This window comes from Panthera leo, chromosome B3 (genome assembly GCF_018350215.1).
Source record: "Panthera leo isolate Ple1 chromosome B3, P.leo_Ple1_pat1.1, whole genome shotgun sequence".
NCBI lineage: Eukaryota > Metazoa > Chordata > Mammalia > Carnivora > Felidae > Panthera > Panthera leo.
The window spans coordinates 9,458,004-9,473,045 of NC_056684.1; the positions used below are offsets into that span (position 1 = coordinate 9,458,004).

The window sequence follows — 15,042 nt, forward strand, 5'->3', positions numbered from 1 at the left end:
GTAGAGAGGGGGAGGTGGGTGGCAAGGGGGCTGTTGAGAGCAGAGTGTGGGATAATCCAGGCAGAGGGGTTGGTGAAACAGCATCCTGGGAGTGAGGATGAATGAATGAACACCGGCTGGGAGCACAGAGATTCTGCTGGAGCGTCCCCTGGGAGGGTCACACCAAGGGTGCCCTCTGGATGAGTGCTCCCAGGTCACAAACTCAGGCCAGCCCCGCAGGGCAGTCTACTAACTCAGAGAGCTCAGGCTTGAGAGTGATCAGGGACTGAATTATGTTCCCCCAGAATTCATATGTTGAAGAGCTAACCCCAGAACCTTAGAAGGTGATTGCAGGGGCCCCTGGGTGGCTCAGTCAGTTAAGCATCCGACTTCAGCCCAGGTCATGATCTCATGGTTCATGAGTTCAAGCCCCACGTACGGTTTGCTGCTGTCAGTGCAGAGCCTGCTTCAGATGTTCTGTCCCCCTCTCTCCGTCCCTCCCCCTCTGGCACATGCTTGCTCTCCCTCAAAAATAAATAAACATCAAAAAAAAAAAAAAAAAAAAAAAACCATGGGGCGCCTGGGTGGCACAGTCGGTTAAGCGTCCGACTTCAGCTGGGTCACGATCTCGCGGTCCGTGAGTTCGAGCCCCGCGTCAGGCTCTGGGCTGATGGCTCGGAGCCTGGAGCCTGTTTCCGATTCTGTGTCTCCCTCTCTCTCTGCCCCTCCCCCGTTCATGCTCTGTCTCTCTCTGTCCCAAAAATAAATAAAAAAAAAAAAAAGTTGAAAAAAAAAAAAAAAACCCCAACGTGATTGTATTTGGAGACAAAGCCTTTAAGGAGGTAATAAGGTTAAGTGAGGTCATAGGGTGGGGCCCTCATCCTATTGGACAGGCATCACTTACAAGAAGAAGAGACCTCAGGGGTTTGTGCACACAGAGGAAAATACTTTGTGAGGACACAGGGAGAAGAAGGTGGCCATCTCAGGCCAAGGAGAGAGCCTGTGGAGGAAGCCAACCATGCCGATGCCTTGATCTCAAATGTCCAGCCTCCAGGACTGTGGGAAATCCTTTTCTGTTGTCTCAGCTGCCCAGTTTAAGGTATCTTGTAATAGCAACCTGGGCTGACAAAGACAGGCATGGATGGACCTCAGTCTCCAAACCTCCTCACCGTGTCCCAAATGAGTCACTCAGCCTCTCTCGGCCTGTCTCCTGATCTGAACATACAAAACCAAGGGAAAGACACATTCCACCCAGGGCAGCAATGAAGTGGGAGTGATATTGTGTGTGTGATGTGAACGTCTAAGTGAGTGTGCAGATGTTGAAGAAGAGAGTCATTTCTAGAACGAGGTGCATGCCCCTGGGAGTGGGGACGGGAGGAAAGACCAGGACTGGGGCCACAGTTCACAACGCTGTATTTTGCATTTGAAAGTTGCTAAGAGAATAGTTCTTAAAAGTTCTCATCATAAGAGCTATCCGTGATAATAGACGGTAACTAGACTTAATGTAGTAATCATTCCACGATATACACATGTATCAAATCCTTATGTTGCACATTGAAATATGCACAATGTTATATGTAAGTTATACCTCAATGAAAAATAAATATTTAAAAATAAATATTTTTAATCTTTATTTTTGAGAGAGAGAGCACAAGCATGAGCAGGGGAGGTGCAGAGAGGATCCGAAGCAGGCTCTGTGCCAACAGCAGAGAGCCCGACACGGGGCTCGAACTCACTCGTGAACCGTGAGATCGTGACCTGAGCCGAAGTCGGACGCCCAACCAACTGAGCCACCCAGTGGCTCACAAAATTTAATATAATTTTTTTGTATTAAAAAATAAAAATATTTTTTTAAAGACAACCACTGGGGTGGAGGCAGAAAAGAAGTAAGAACTTCTTTTTACATGTATCCTACCTCTTCTTACATTTGTATTTTTATATATGGTTTTCATAAACATAACACATGAGAGAAAAAGCATAACAGATAAGTACATACATGTTTCCATATTATGAAAAATATCATCCTTGTACATTTCTACTTTGTTCATGGCTTTAATGTGCTATATGTATAGACTATTCTGAGTAAACAGATTTGCATATCCAGGTGCACAGTAGTCCCCCCCCCCCCCTTATCTGAAGGGATATGTCCCAAGACTCCTTGTGAATGCCTAAAACACACATAGTACCATACACTGTATATACTGATTTTCCTATACATACATACTCATGATAAAGTTTAGTTTATAAATTAGGCACAGTAAGAGAATAACAATTAATAATAAAATAGAACAGTTATAACAATATACTCTAATAAAAGTTACATGAATGTGGTCTGTGGTCTCTCTCTCTCTCTCACTCTCAAAATACCTTATTGCAGGGGCACCAGGGTGGCTCAGTCAGTTGAGCATCCGACTTTGGCTCAGGTCATGATCTCGCTGTCCTGTGGGTTTGAACCTCATGTCAGGCAGTTTCCATGCCAGCAATGCAGAGCCTGCTTGGATTCTCTCTATCTCCCCTTTCTCTGGCTCCCCACGCTCTCAAAATAAATGAATGAACTTCTTTTAAAAAAATAAAATAAAATCTTAAGTTAAAACTTAAAACTTAAAAAAAAAAACCAAGGGACAAGGGAAAGAAAAGAAATGCAATCACCGTTACATGCCGTCTGGAAACTGGAGGCACCTGTGCCCAGGCCAGCCTTCAGGGCAAGTGTTAGTTGAGACCTTGGAGATGGGGCTTGAACCGTCTTCATGACAGCCTTTGTGAGACTCTGCCAACAGTGGAGGACCTCCCAGCCCTGGACCAGCGTCATCAGCATGGACTCTTCCAGATACCGGGACAGCATCATTGTTCATGGTCCCCTGTCATGATTGTAATGGCAGGAAAGCCTTGCAGCTGATAGAGTATGTGGGAGGCTGCCTTTGAGATCTCCCTGAGACGGCTAGAGATGGATGGAAGGCAGGTGGGGGGTTGGGGAGGGTGGGGGAGGGGGTGGGCAGGGTAGGGAAGGCTAACGTTCTTGTTCGGGGAGATCAGTGGTTTAGAGCCTCTGTCATACGTGTAAGCGGGGCCTTATTCTGCCATCCCAGACCCGTGGACAGGTGAGGCCCAGTGGCATATGCATTCCATATTTCATCAAATCTCTGCTTTCTGGCGCTGGGGGAGCTCAGTGCTTGGAACCCACGTGGTGAGAGAGTCCAGAGGGCACCGTGAGGACGTAGGGAACGGGTGGGCACGCGCTGACCCTGCTAGAGGTTTTCATCCCTCCAGGTGGGCGGGGCCTGAGAAACATCACACAAACTGGCAGGTCTGAGAGCTTGCAGTGCTGGCTCGTGTGCAGAAAAAAACATTGCCCAGATTTTGGTTTCTGGCACACTCGGGAAATCCCATCTGTGTGACCTTGGACAAGCCACAGTGTCTCTTCTCTGAGTCTCATCTATAAGAAGAGAACGTTCTCTTCCTTGGGGCCAGCAAGGGGAGATCTGTTTATTCAACCCCTCCTCAACCTCCTTCACCCACCTCTGAAGAATGATACTCTGAATATGCAGTCTTCACAGCTCGGGGAATCCCAGTGGTAACCTCAGGGCCATGGCTTCTCCTCCCCCAAACTGGGGCAGGCGGGATGGAGCTGGGGAGGTGAGAGTAGCTGCTGCTACTGAGGCCTTCTTCCAGCATGTTCTCGTTTGGTATCTGGCCAACAGCTTCCAGGCACCAGCAGCCCCTCCCCTTTCAGAGAAGGAAAGCCCCATAGAGGACCAGTTTTGCCATTAGCAACCCCACCCCCACCGCCTGGGGTACCCGAGGACCCACCTTTCCGGAGCACCAACTTCTCATCCTCCCGTGAGCCACACAGAACCAAGCGGTCCTCCCAGGTTCTGCTCCCGCCTACCCCCTCTGAGGACACTGGCCCCACTTCCTCTCTTTTCTCCCTGCTCCGCCCCCACTCCCTCTGGCCTCATTGCCACAGCTGGATCTTACTGCTCCTGAAAGACTTTGGTTCCTTCCCCGGGGGTGGACAGAATCAGGGATCTTGCAGGAGACTTGCCTGGAAGGGCATCTCTCTTCAAAGGGTCGCAAACCCTAGGACCCAGGCCTTCTTTTTCATTTCGTGGGAAATGAACATGCATCCAGTTCAGCCAATTCAGCATGCATTTATTAGCATCCACTCCCCGCTAGGCACCGGGAACACAGTCTGCCGTGGCTTGGGCTGCAAAAATGAAATGCCACAGACTGGCTGGCTTAAACATTTACTTCTCATGGTTCTGGAAGCCGGAAGTCCAAAATCAAAGTGCCGGAGGGTTGGTTTCCTCTGAGGCTCTTATCCTTGGCTGGCAGACGGCCACCTCCCTGCTGTCTCCCCACATGATTACTTCCGTGCAGGATGGTCCCTTGTGTCTCTTCCTCTTCTTATAAGGACACAGCCATATTGGATTAAGGGCCACCCTAATAGCCCCATTGCAACTTTATCACCTCTTTTAAGACCTCATTCTCAAATATGGCTATATTCTGAGGTACCGGGCTTTAGAGGTTCAACACATGAGTTTGCGGGGGATACAATTCAGCCCGTAACACAGCATTAGCAAGAAATATTCCCTGCTCCTCTGGGAGCTCAGAGGTAAAATGGCCCCTATAATCTAAGGCAGTTTTTCAAAGATCTTGTAGGTAGCCTGAGGTCTGGAAAAGGTAAAAAGCCTGTCGTGGCTCTGGTCGCAGAAGCAAGGGCAGCAACCACACCTCAACCCAGCACCTCCGGGGAGTTCTCAAACCCATGCAGGGTTCACAGTGAGATCTGGAAAAGTAGTAACAGCTAGCATCTCTTAAGCACTTAGTATGGGCCAGGTGCCATTCTAAAAGCGTGAACGCGTTAACTCTCATAACAACCCATGAGGAACTATCATCCCACTTTACAGATGAGAAGGGGAGCACAGAGGAGAAAATGACTTCCCTCCTACACCGGAAGCAAAGTCCTGGAGCCCAGGACCTGTGCTCAGGGGCCTTACAGAAGCCATGAACTACAGCAAGCATCCCTGATCACAGCACCATCAAATCTGCTGCTGATGATGATTGAGATGATGGTGTAGAAACTTCACTCCTCAGCACCCTGCAGGGAGGGGCTGCGGGCTCCAGTTTTCTCTTTTCATTTTACCAGTCCTATTATAAGTGCTTTTTGTTGTAAGACGTCTGTAGTGTTTCTGGAAGTGACATGTGAATTATGAAGGAATAACCCTTTCCTGTGCAGGCCCCCTTTATTCAGCCCTTCAGAGGGGAGTGGAGAGATAGCCAGAGTAAGAGAAGGTTTGCTAAAGACATGACCTAGGCATTCAGTCAATGTTAGAAGAAGTCTGTGGGGCTCTTCAAACTGTCGGTCCTGGCTGTGAATCTGTCCCACCATACGCTATCTGACACACCAGACAAACAGCATGTTTTTTTTTCTGAGTTTTGCTTCCTTATCTGTAAAGCAGGGGATCCCACGGCATGGGGGGTGGGGAGGGGGGGAGGATGCCCACATCAAGTGAAACCTGGAACACTGTAGGGATTTAGTATGCACAAGTCCCCTTCTGTACAGATGTTCCTGGAGGGAACGTCACCGGAGGCCACTGGCTGGTCTGGGGTCACTCCAAGTAGGAAACTTCTGATGTGCTTTCTTGGCTACCTCTGTCTTGTGGGGAGAGGGCTGGGGACTTTGAACCTCGGTCAGATTACCCCACCTATGGGCCCCCTGCTGGGGACAGAGACAGATCCCTCTGAAGGCGCAATTAAGCATCATTTGCATTTCTTATAGAGAACAGATGCTCATTTCCATCGAAACGTTCCCATATGGCCTGGCCTTGTTGCAATTTCCATCAAGGGCTGGTCTTGAATTTTACAATTAAAGGTGTCCCTCGGCCACTGACAGAAAAGGAACTGAGTTTCCATTTGGTCCCAGAGTTCCTTTGTTTGTCTCAGACAACAGGGAAGCCAGCCCTCTGGCCCAAAGTCCCTGCTTGCTCTCCCTGTCCTTCCCGCTGGGGGGAAGGGATGGGGCCTGTGCTCCAAACCCCGCTGCACAGGCTAACTTCTGCATGTGGAATCCCCACCTGGGGGACACCCACATCTGAAGGTAACCACAAGTAACACTTTGCCCACCTCCCGGCAGTCCCTGTGCTTTCCTATTTTTGCAAGAACTGTTCCCCCTTGCCAGCCAGCTGGGCTCCCTTGGGAAGAACCGAACCCTTGGTGTGCCATGTATTTTTTTAGCAACGGGCCGTTCACCTCCTGGCCCTTGCGATTCCCTCCTCCCCAGGTGCTGCCAGATGCTAACTCTTGTGCCCCCAGGCTATGCCCTACATCTGGGACTCAGCCTGCCCTCCCAAATAGCCTCCCAGGTCTCCCTGAGCTTTGTCTTCTATCATGTGACTGTCTCCACACCCCATTCCCTCAGGATCTTGATGGGCTCTGAATTCATTCACTGGCTGTGTGACCTGAGTATACATCTCACCCTGTCTGAACCCTTGGCTCCAAATGTTAATTGGGGGTGCTAACACCCACACTGTTGGCCGCTATGATGAGTCCATGAGATAACAAACAGAAAAGTTTCCTTCCCCTTTGCTGAGTGACAGGAAGGTTCCAGGATGGGATGAGGCATGGGCCAAATTTCTGACCCCTGACCACCCTCCACCAAGTGACTGCCCCTGCCCCAGCTCAGAGACCCCTGCCCCAACCCTACAGATCACAGAAAACCTGAGCAGAGATTCCCCTGTAAGCACTGGGTTTAAAGGAGAACCGCTTCCTGCTGCCAGGACTCCATGGCTTTCCACAAGTTCACCAAACAAGGCTTAGGGTGCTATGTTGGTGGCTCACTGAGAGGTTGCAGCCCTCGGATGGAGGCCACAAAGAACAGACAGATTTGGTGCATCTTTGCATGTAGCAATTGTTTAACACATGATTTTATGGGGTTAAACCAACCGCCCTACTCAGAACCACCCTCTCACACCCTTTTCCCAGCTGAAAATTTAGTGAACAGGATTCTTTGCTGTGGGACCCACACGGAGGGCATCGGAAGGGCCCTAGCCAAGAAAGCTAGCTGGCGTCACCTTGGAACCCAGTCTGTGGGCTCACAGCAGTGAAGTATTTCTGTTCTTTTATGGGTCCCTTAAAACCACCTTCTAAGGAGCCACTTCCAGGGCTGTGGAGCCATCAGGAAAGCTGAACTGATTTTTGCCCTTTGTGCTACTGACGTCAGAGGCACAGCAGGCAGATCAGAACATTGGTGGGATGCTACATTCTGGCACTTTGTGCTAGACTCTGCCGACCACACATGGATGGCTGTTTAGGAGTGATGTAAAAAGTCTGGTGGAAAGAGCCCTGGAGTCATCTGGGATTTTGGAAACATAAGCTTGCCAAGTGTAGCTGACGCTTCTGGTTGCCCACTCAGCACGCATTTCTCGCCCACCCTCCTTTCCTCTTAATTCAGAACAGGCATCTGCCCTCCTTCACTCAGCCTTGTGCTTCTAGAGGACTCCATGTAAGCCCAGGCTGTGGGGCGAGTCCAGATAAGTCTCAGTCAATCATGGGTTCCCAAATCTTTGCTGGTGATGGATTTAGATATGGGCACCTGTCATCTTTCTGGCCAATAGGACACAAAGGGAAGTCTACTGGCAGACTCCTGGGAATGTTTTCCTTGCCCTTAAGAAGAGACCTAAACCAGATATAACCTCTTCCTGCTTCAGGACCTTGTGACTGAATATGATGTCTGGACCTGTGCCAGCTACCTGGTCTCTAGCCTAGGGGTGGGTCAGACATATGGAGAGGCATAGAGCCCAAAGACTCACAGAGAAACAGAGAACTGGAGCCCAGCAACCTCCTGGGCTTGTCCTGCCTATGACCTTCCTATGAAGTTGAGTTGAAGTTGGCCGTGCAGGCTCCCTCCTGATATACTAAGTATGCTTGGTCAAGAAGTATGCTTGGTCAAGTCTCTCCGGGCCTCATTTTCTACAATGTATAAAACAGTTTGCTTTCCTCAAGCTACCCTGGGAAGAATACCTTCATGGTTGATAAATATGGCACCCACCCATACTGGGGCATATAGAAAAAGATCGTATTCCTTGACCTACGACCTACGGTGGCAGCTAATAGAATCGTAATAATAGGGTGCTTTTTATTTTGTATATATTAAAAATTCTTTTGGTTGCATTAGTAGTCACACAACTTGAACCTGGCTTACACACAAATGAGAACTAATGATAAGGATATGGGCCTGTCTCACAGCACTCAAAGCTTGGAGTGTGATGTGGTCTTTTTTTTCTTTTTTTAACACTTATTCATTTTTGAGAGACAGAGAGAAACAGAGTGTGAACGGAGGAGGGGCAGAGAGAGAAGGAGACACAGAATCCAAAGCAGGCTCCAGGCTCTGAGCTGTCAGCACAGAGCCCGACGTGGGGCTCGAGCTCACGAAACCGTGAGATCATGACCTGAGCTGAGATCGGACGCTTAACTGACTGAGCACCCCAGGCGTCCCAGAGTGTGATTTGGTCTAAAGAACACATTCAAATCCACATTCCAGATGCCATCAGACCACCCCCTCTACACTGTGTTGAATAGTGTCCCCCAAACTTTGTGTCTGCGTGGAAGCTCAGTGACTTTATCTGTAAATAGGGTCTTGGCAGATGTGATTGGTTAAATTAAGATGAGGTCACACTGGGTTAGGGTGGAGTTTCAATGCAGTGACTGGTGCCTGTGTAAGAAGATATGCAGAAGGCACATAGAGAGAAGTGGTGAGAAGACACACAGGGGAGAATGCCATGTGACGACAGAGGTAGAAGTATTGAAGTGTTAAGTCCACGAGGCAAGAAAACCCAGCGAGTGCCAAGAGCCACCCGAAGCCAGAAAACAACGCAAGGAAGGACCCGCCCCTAGAGCCTTCAGAGGAAGCATGGCCCTAACGTCTTGATTTCAGGCTTCTAACCTCCACAACTGTGAGAAAATAAATTTGTTGTTTTAAGCTACCAGGTTTGCGGTGATTTGTTAGGGCAGCCCCAGGGAACTACTACGCACACCTTCTACTCGTCTGTTCATCCTGGTTATATGGGTTTCTCTTTTCCCTCTGGCCACAGACCAACCCGTGTCCTCCTTCACTCCTCCTTAACGTAGCTGCCACACAGCCACATAGCACATAGCTGCCAAAGCTTGCGGATTTGACACTTGCCAATCAAGCTCCGAGGAAGGGGGTGTTTTCAAGCTTATCTATCAACAAACAATGGGGTAAAAAAAGAAAGAAAGAAAACTGATTCTTAAAAAGGGGGTGTTTTCAAGCTTATCTATCAACAAACAATGGGGTAAAAAAAGAAAGAAAGCAAACTGATTCTTAAAAAGCCACAAATCTAGGCTGAGCTATGAAAGACTGGAGGATGGTCACCAGTGTTTTGGAAGTGCTAATGACACAATTGTAAGTAAATAATTGGTTGTCCTTACCCCGTGCTGTCTGCCTAGAATCATGAGTGGATGGTATTCAGCTCTGTGCAAGGGGAGATAAGAAGTGACCAAATAGGGGCACCTGACTGGCTCAGTCACAACATGCGAACTTTGATCTCAGGGTCATGAGGTCAAGCCCCACATGGGGCATGGAACCTACTCAAAAAAATTCGTTTAATAAAATAAAATAGAAGTGGCCAAATAAAACTGTGCTCTTGTTTCAATCCTCATCTCTGCAGACATTTCCCAGTTACAGTGAGGAAACTGAGGCATGTTTTCAGAAACTTCCACAGTGAATCCACTTTGTCCAATTTCATTATTTCTGGCAAAGACAGAATCACATGATAAAAAAACTGAGTAGATACAGATAAACAGCCAAAATATGCCCACATTTATCTTAGAAAGTCTCGGCCACATCTGCATGGAAATGGATGAAGCAAGTCTTCAGAGGCTGCTTGGTTAATATTTCCACAAGAAGAACTCCAGTGATGTACTGAGAGGTAGGAAACTTTTAGCAACTTCTTGGCCATTTTCCTGGGTTGCTGGGTAATAACCTATACTGGTGAAGGCTCATCAAATCTCTGTATGCGAATTTCACAACTTTGTAGAATCATTACCACAAAATTTCCTGTCTAGCCACCCATATTGCTTACATATAACTGGTACAAAGCCTTGGTTACTGAAGGGGACTTTTGAGAACTACTTCGAGCCCTTTTGAAAAGTCAAGTTATTCCCCAGGTGTATTCCTGCATAATCGGTGTGATTTTTAAAAGATATTCCGGGTCTCTTCTGGTGGCAAAGTAAGTTCCTTTGGTGGGGTTTCTCAAGCAGCCTACGGTCACCATTAATTTCAGCCTTTTCCATGGCAGATCAATCCTGAGATCAAACATAGATGCCTTCCTGTCAATAACTGCCCCAATACACTGCTACAAAGTGGCCAAGATAATGTGATAAAAACCTATTGAAATGACAACAGTTTTCCCCATGAAATGCATCCTTTGTGGGCAGATCATCCATATTCATTAGTGAGTAGTTTACATTCTTTAGGCAGTTTCTCTCTCAGTCACCCTCTCCACACCAAGTTTGAGACACAATCCGATCTCGCATTACACAGGCAGTAACTGTGAAATTTCATCCTCTCTGCATCCCAGCATCCTGTAGACTTGGGGGAGCCCACTGTGAGAGAGTGTCCAGTGTAGAGGGGCGGGGGCTGGGGATCAACATTCACTATGGCTCTTCAAGAGTTTTTAAACAGAATATCATCATTAGGACAGAAGGAAAGAGTCCCCTGATCCATAAAACAGTGCTGTAGTTCAACATGTGGGTTTGCTCTTACAAGAGTCCCCAGAAAGCAGAAAGATAACATGTTGGAAGGATTTGAGATGCTAATAATCCACATGAAGTGCTTAGCACAGTGCCTGATACGTGATGGGCATTCAATGAATGTTAACTGCTCTTATTATTTGAAATGATGGAGTTTCTCTCTTAACATCCAGGATAATTCCTTACACTTCCATAGCAGCCTAATCTCTAGACGACAGTGTTCTTGGGCAGAAGAAGCTGGTACCTAACATTCTGTGGCCAAATACAGCTCCAGACCCACAAGGTGCAGCAACCACGGCAATCCATAGGGGCTGCCTTCCTGGAAATGTACTAACCTCTCCTGGGAAGCCAAAAGCCTGCTTGACGCTCCCAGCCCCCACCCAACCCCTGATGCTCTGAGTTCAAGGCCAGGGAATGCCCCTTTTTAGTCAAGTAACATGGTTCAGCAACAGCTACCATTTGTAAAGATAAATACAAAAGAAAATGAGTAGCCCTGGGAAGGCTTCAGGCACTTGCTTTAAGTTTTAGTAGGTTCAGCATAGACTGCACGAGCTGTTCCTTAGGAGCTGTGAGCCCTTGAACGGTAGTCATGGCAGCAGAAGTAAAACCTGGAAGTCCATTGTTTGTTATTTCCTTTTTTTCTCCACTTCTGTGTCTGATCTGTCTCAGTGATACAAGGCATCCTGACTTGGTTCTGGGTGGTCTTCCTCTGTTGACCTCATCATTGAAACACTTTGCTACCCCCTTGGGATCCTGGGAGGAGAGGTTATAAAGCATCAAGAAACTTTAGGAACTACAGGGACTCCTGAAAGTATCACAAGACCAGTGATTGGGCATCTGTTGATGAGCTTGGGCAAGGTCAAGTATTGCTACATCTGCCTCCTCCCAGAAGAGATGAGAGGCTGTGCACTAAGCCCCAGGCATATGACATGGGTGCTGCCTTCATCCAACATCTGTAGATTTCCCCAGTTACACCAAAATCTTTAAGCTCAAAGAATCCCAGCTCCTCTGTGGACTACCTGTGAGAAAATTGAGCAGCCTCAGTTCCTTCATCTGTAAAATGGGAATAATAATTGTATCTACTTGGGGAGCCTGGGTGGCTCAGTCGGTTGATCATCCGACTTCGCCTCAGGTCATGATCTCACAGCTCGGGAGTTCGAGCCCCTTGTCGGGCTCTGTGCTGACAGCTCAGAGCCTGGAGCCTGCTTCAGATTCTGTGTCTCCCTCTCTCTCTGCCCCTCTCCCACTCATACTCTGATTCTCTCTCTCTCAAAATAAGTAAACATAAACAAACTTTAAAAAAATAATTGTATCTACCCTATAAGGTTATTGTGAGGTGGAAAAGAATATGTTAAACATTTAGCACAGCATTAGGCAAATGGTAAATGCCCAACAGAGGTAGCCCCTGCTCTTTGAAAGTTTGCATTATGCCACTTTACATTTTTTTAGACTTTTCTTTAAGTATTTATTTATTTGTTTTTGAGAGAGCACGAGCAGGGGAGGGGCAGAGAAAAAGAGGGAGACAGAGAATCTGAAGCAGCCTCCAAGCTATCAGCACAGAGCCCAACTCAGGGCTAGATCTCGGGAACCAAGAGATCATGATCTGAGCCAAAGTTGGATGCTTAACCAACTGAGCCACCCAGGCGCCCCCTTTACTTTCTTTTTTTTTTTAAACATGCCACTTTGCTTTTAAGAAAAACCTACACTGGTACCTGCTGTTGCTAACCAAAAGAAACTTAAGAATATTTTTGTTTTTACCAAAAAAAAAAGGTGAGAAGCAAAAACCGTGTTGAATGTTTGTTTTGCAGCGAACCGCTGTAGAGACAGCACCCACCGCCAAGCCCCTGACCCCAGAACTGCACTCATATGCCAACATCAGCCTCCAGAGGTCTGAACTGTGTCTGCGAGCACCTGTGCTTTATCTCGATTTATTTTGTGCATCCGTTCGCAAGACGTGTCCTAAGGTATCAGAAAAACCTCAGAGGTTACTTTTTTGGGTCTGGGAACACTCAAAACCTTTTCCATATAAATTAATAGTAACTGCTTCTTTGCTTTATGCTATTTCAACTTACGAAAGTTTTCATAGGAATGTTCTACTTTCAGATAGCCAGGGAGACCTGTATAGAGAAGAAACAGAAAAAAAGAGAGAGAATGAGAAAAGCCATTACCAGGGCAAGTATTACAAGCCATTAAGTACCTTCTAGTGACACTCGTAGCATAGATCACGGATTTGTAATCTGGAGTTCATGACTCCTTAGAGGAACTTAATTAAATCGTATGCTTATGAGCATTTTCTTTATGCTTTCTTCTTATGAGAAGTCACAAGCTTTCACCAGATTCTCAGATTCCCTGCTCTGGAAAAGGTTAAGAACTACCATAGCTTCTATTTCTTAAAAAGAAATTCCTTCTGTATGTAAGAGATGAATCACTGGGTTCTACTCCTGAATCCAAGACTACACGGTATGTTAACTAACTTGAATTTAAACGAAAAAAAATAAAAATTAAAAAAAGAAAGCTGTTCTGGGGCGCCTGAGTGGCTTAGTCGGTTAAGCATCTGACTTCAGCTCGGGTCATGATCTCACAGTTCGTGGGTTCAGGTCATGCGTCGGGGTCTGTGCTGGTGGTGCAGAGCCTGCTTGGGATTCTCTCTTTCTCCCTCTCACTCTCTGCCCCTCTCCCACTTGCACAATAAATAAATAAATAAATAAATAAATAAATAAATAAATCCCTCTATCTCATACCCATTAGGATGGCTGCTATCAAACAACAAAATAGCAAGTGTTGTTGAGGACAGGGAGATTGGAACGCTTGTGGTAGGGATGTAAAACGGTGTAGCCACTGTGGAAAACAATACCACAGTTTCTCAAAACAGTAACCTAGAATAGCCATCTAATCCAGCGATGCCACTTCTGAGTGCATAGCCAAAAGAATTGAAAGCAGGGTCCCAAAAAGATATCTGCACGCCATGTTCATGGCCAAGATATGGAAGAGACCCAAGGGTCCATCAATGGATGAGGGGATAAACAAAACAGGGCCTGAAAACAATGGAATATTATTCTATCGGTCTGCCATCACAAAATGCCATAGAATGGGTAGCATCTACAACACGAATTTATTTTCTCCTAGTTCTGGAGGCTAAGACTCCAAGATCAGGTTTCTGGCTAGTTTGGGTCTGGTGAGAGCTCTCTTCCTGGCTTGCAGAAGGCCACCTTCTTGCTACGTCCTCACATGAGCTTTTCCTTGATGTTTGCACAGAGACACAGAGACTGAGCTCTCTGGTGTCTCTTCTCATAAGGACACTAATCCTATCAGATCACGGTCCTACCCTTATACCATCCACAAACATTCAGTTCATAACAATTACTCATCCTTTAAAAGGAAGGAAATTCTGACACTTGCAACAATATGGATCCATCTTGAGGACACTGTGCTGAGTGAAATAAACCAGTGGCAAAGACAAACCGTGTATAATTCCACTTCTAGGAGGGAACTAGTAGTTAAACTTATAGAGACAGTCAGTAGATTGATGGTTTCCAGGGGCTGAGGGTGGGAAAGAAAGGAATAGGGACTTATTTTAATGGACACAAAGTTTTAGCTTTACAAGATGAAAGGAGTTTTGGAGATTGGTTGCACAACAATATGGATGTGCTTAATACTGTTGAACTGTACATTTGAAAATGGTTAAGATGACAAATTTTATGTGAGGTGCCTTTTACTAAAGTTAAAAAAAATACGAAACAAATAAATAAAGCCCCACTGAGGGCATTGTTCAATTCTTGCCCCGACTGGAGCATATACCTTGAAATGAGATAGACCTGGGATTATCTCTGACCTTCCAATAGACCTGAGCATGAACTTGAACAATCTACAAAAATGCTCTTAAACCAGAAGCACCTGGGTGGCTCAGTCAGTTGAGCATCCAACTCTTGTCCACATTGAGCTGTGCTGAGTGTGGATCCCGCTTGGGATTCTCTCTCTCTCTCCCTTTGCCCCTCTCCCCTGCTCACACACACTCTCTCTCTCTCTCAAAATAAATAAACACTTTTTTTAAAAATGTTCTTAAACCAAAATGTACATTTTATCTTTCAAGTGACTAAATCTTATTGAGCACCAGATTCCCTAAAGACTTGTTTGGGCCTCTATCAACAAATTTCCAGTGGTCAGGCTGTTTAACAGCCCTGGAATGGGTTCTCCAGCCTTTGCTAGACTTGGTAACCTTAACTGGTCCATGCATTTTTGGGACTGTGCACTTTCTCTGTTCCGCGTGTTTATTCCAGACAGCATTTTATTTCA

General features: G+C 46.6%; 1 long non-coding RNA gene across 1 annotated transcript; it reads left to right on the forward strand.

The window, feature by feature from the left end:
• The first annotated feature begins 8,736 nt into the window (after nt 1-8,736).
• On the forward strand, nt 8,737-12,959 carry LOC122221123. The gene is made up of 4 exons (XR_006203084.1): nt 8,737-8,930; nt 9,309-9,400; nt 12,558-12,713; nt 12,853-12,959. It is a non-coding gene; the product is annotated as an uncharacterized LOC122221123 (long non-coding RNA).
• The last annotated feature ends 2,083 nt before the right edge of the window (nt 12,960-15,042 follow it).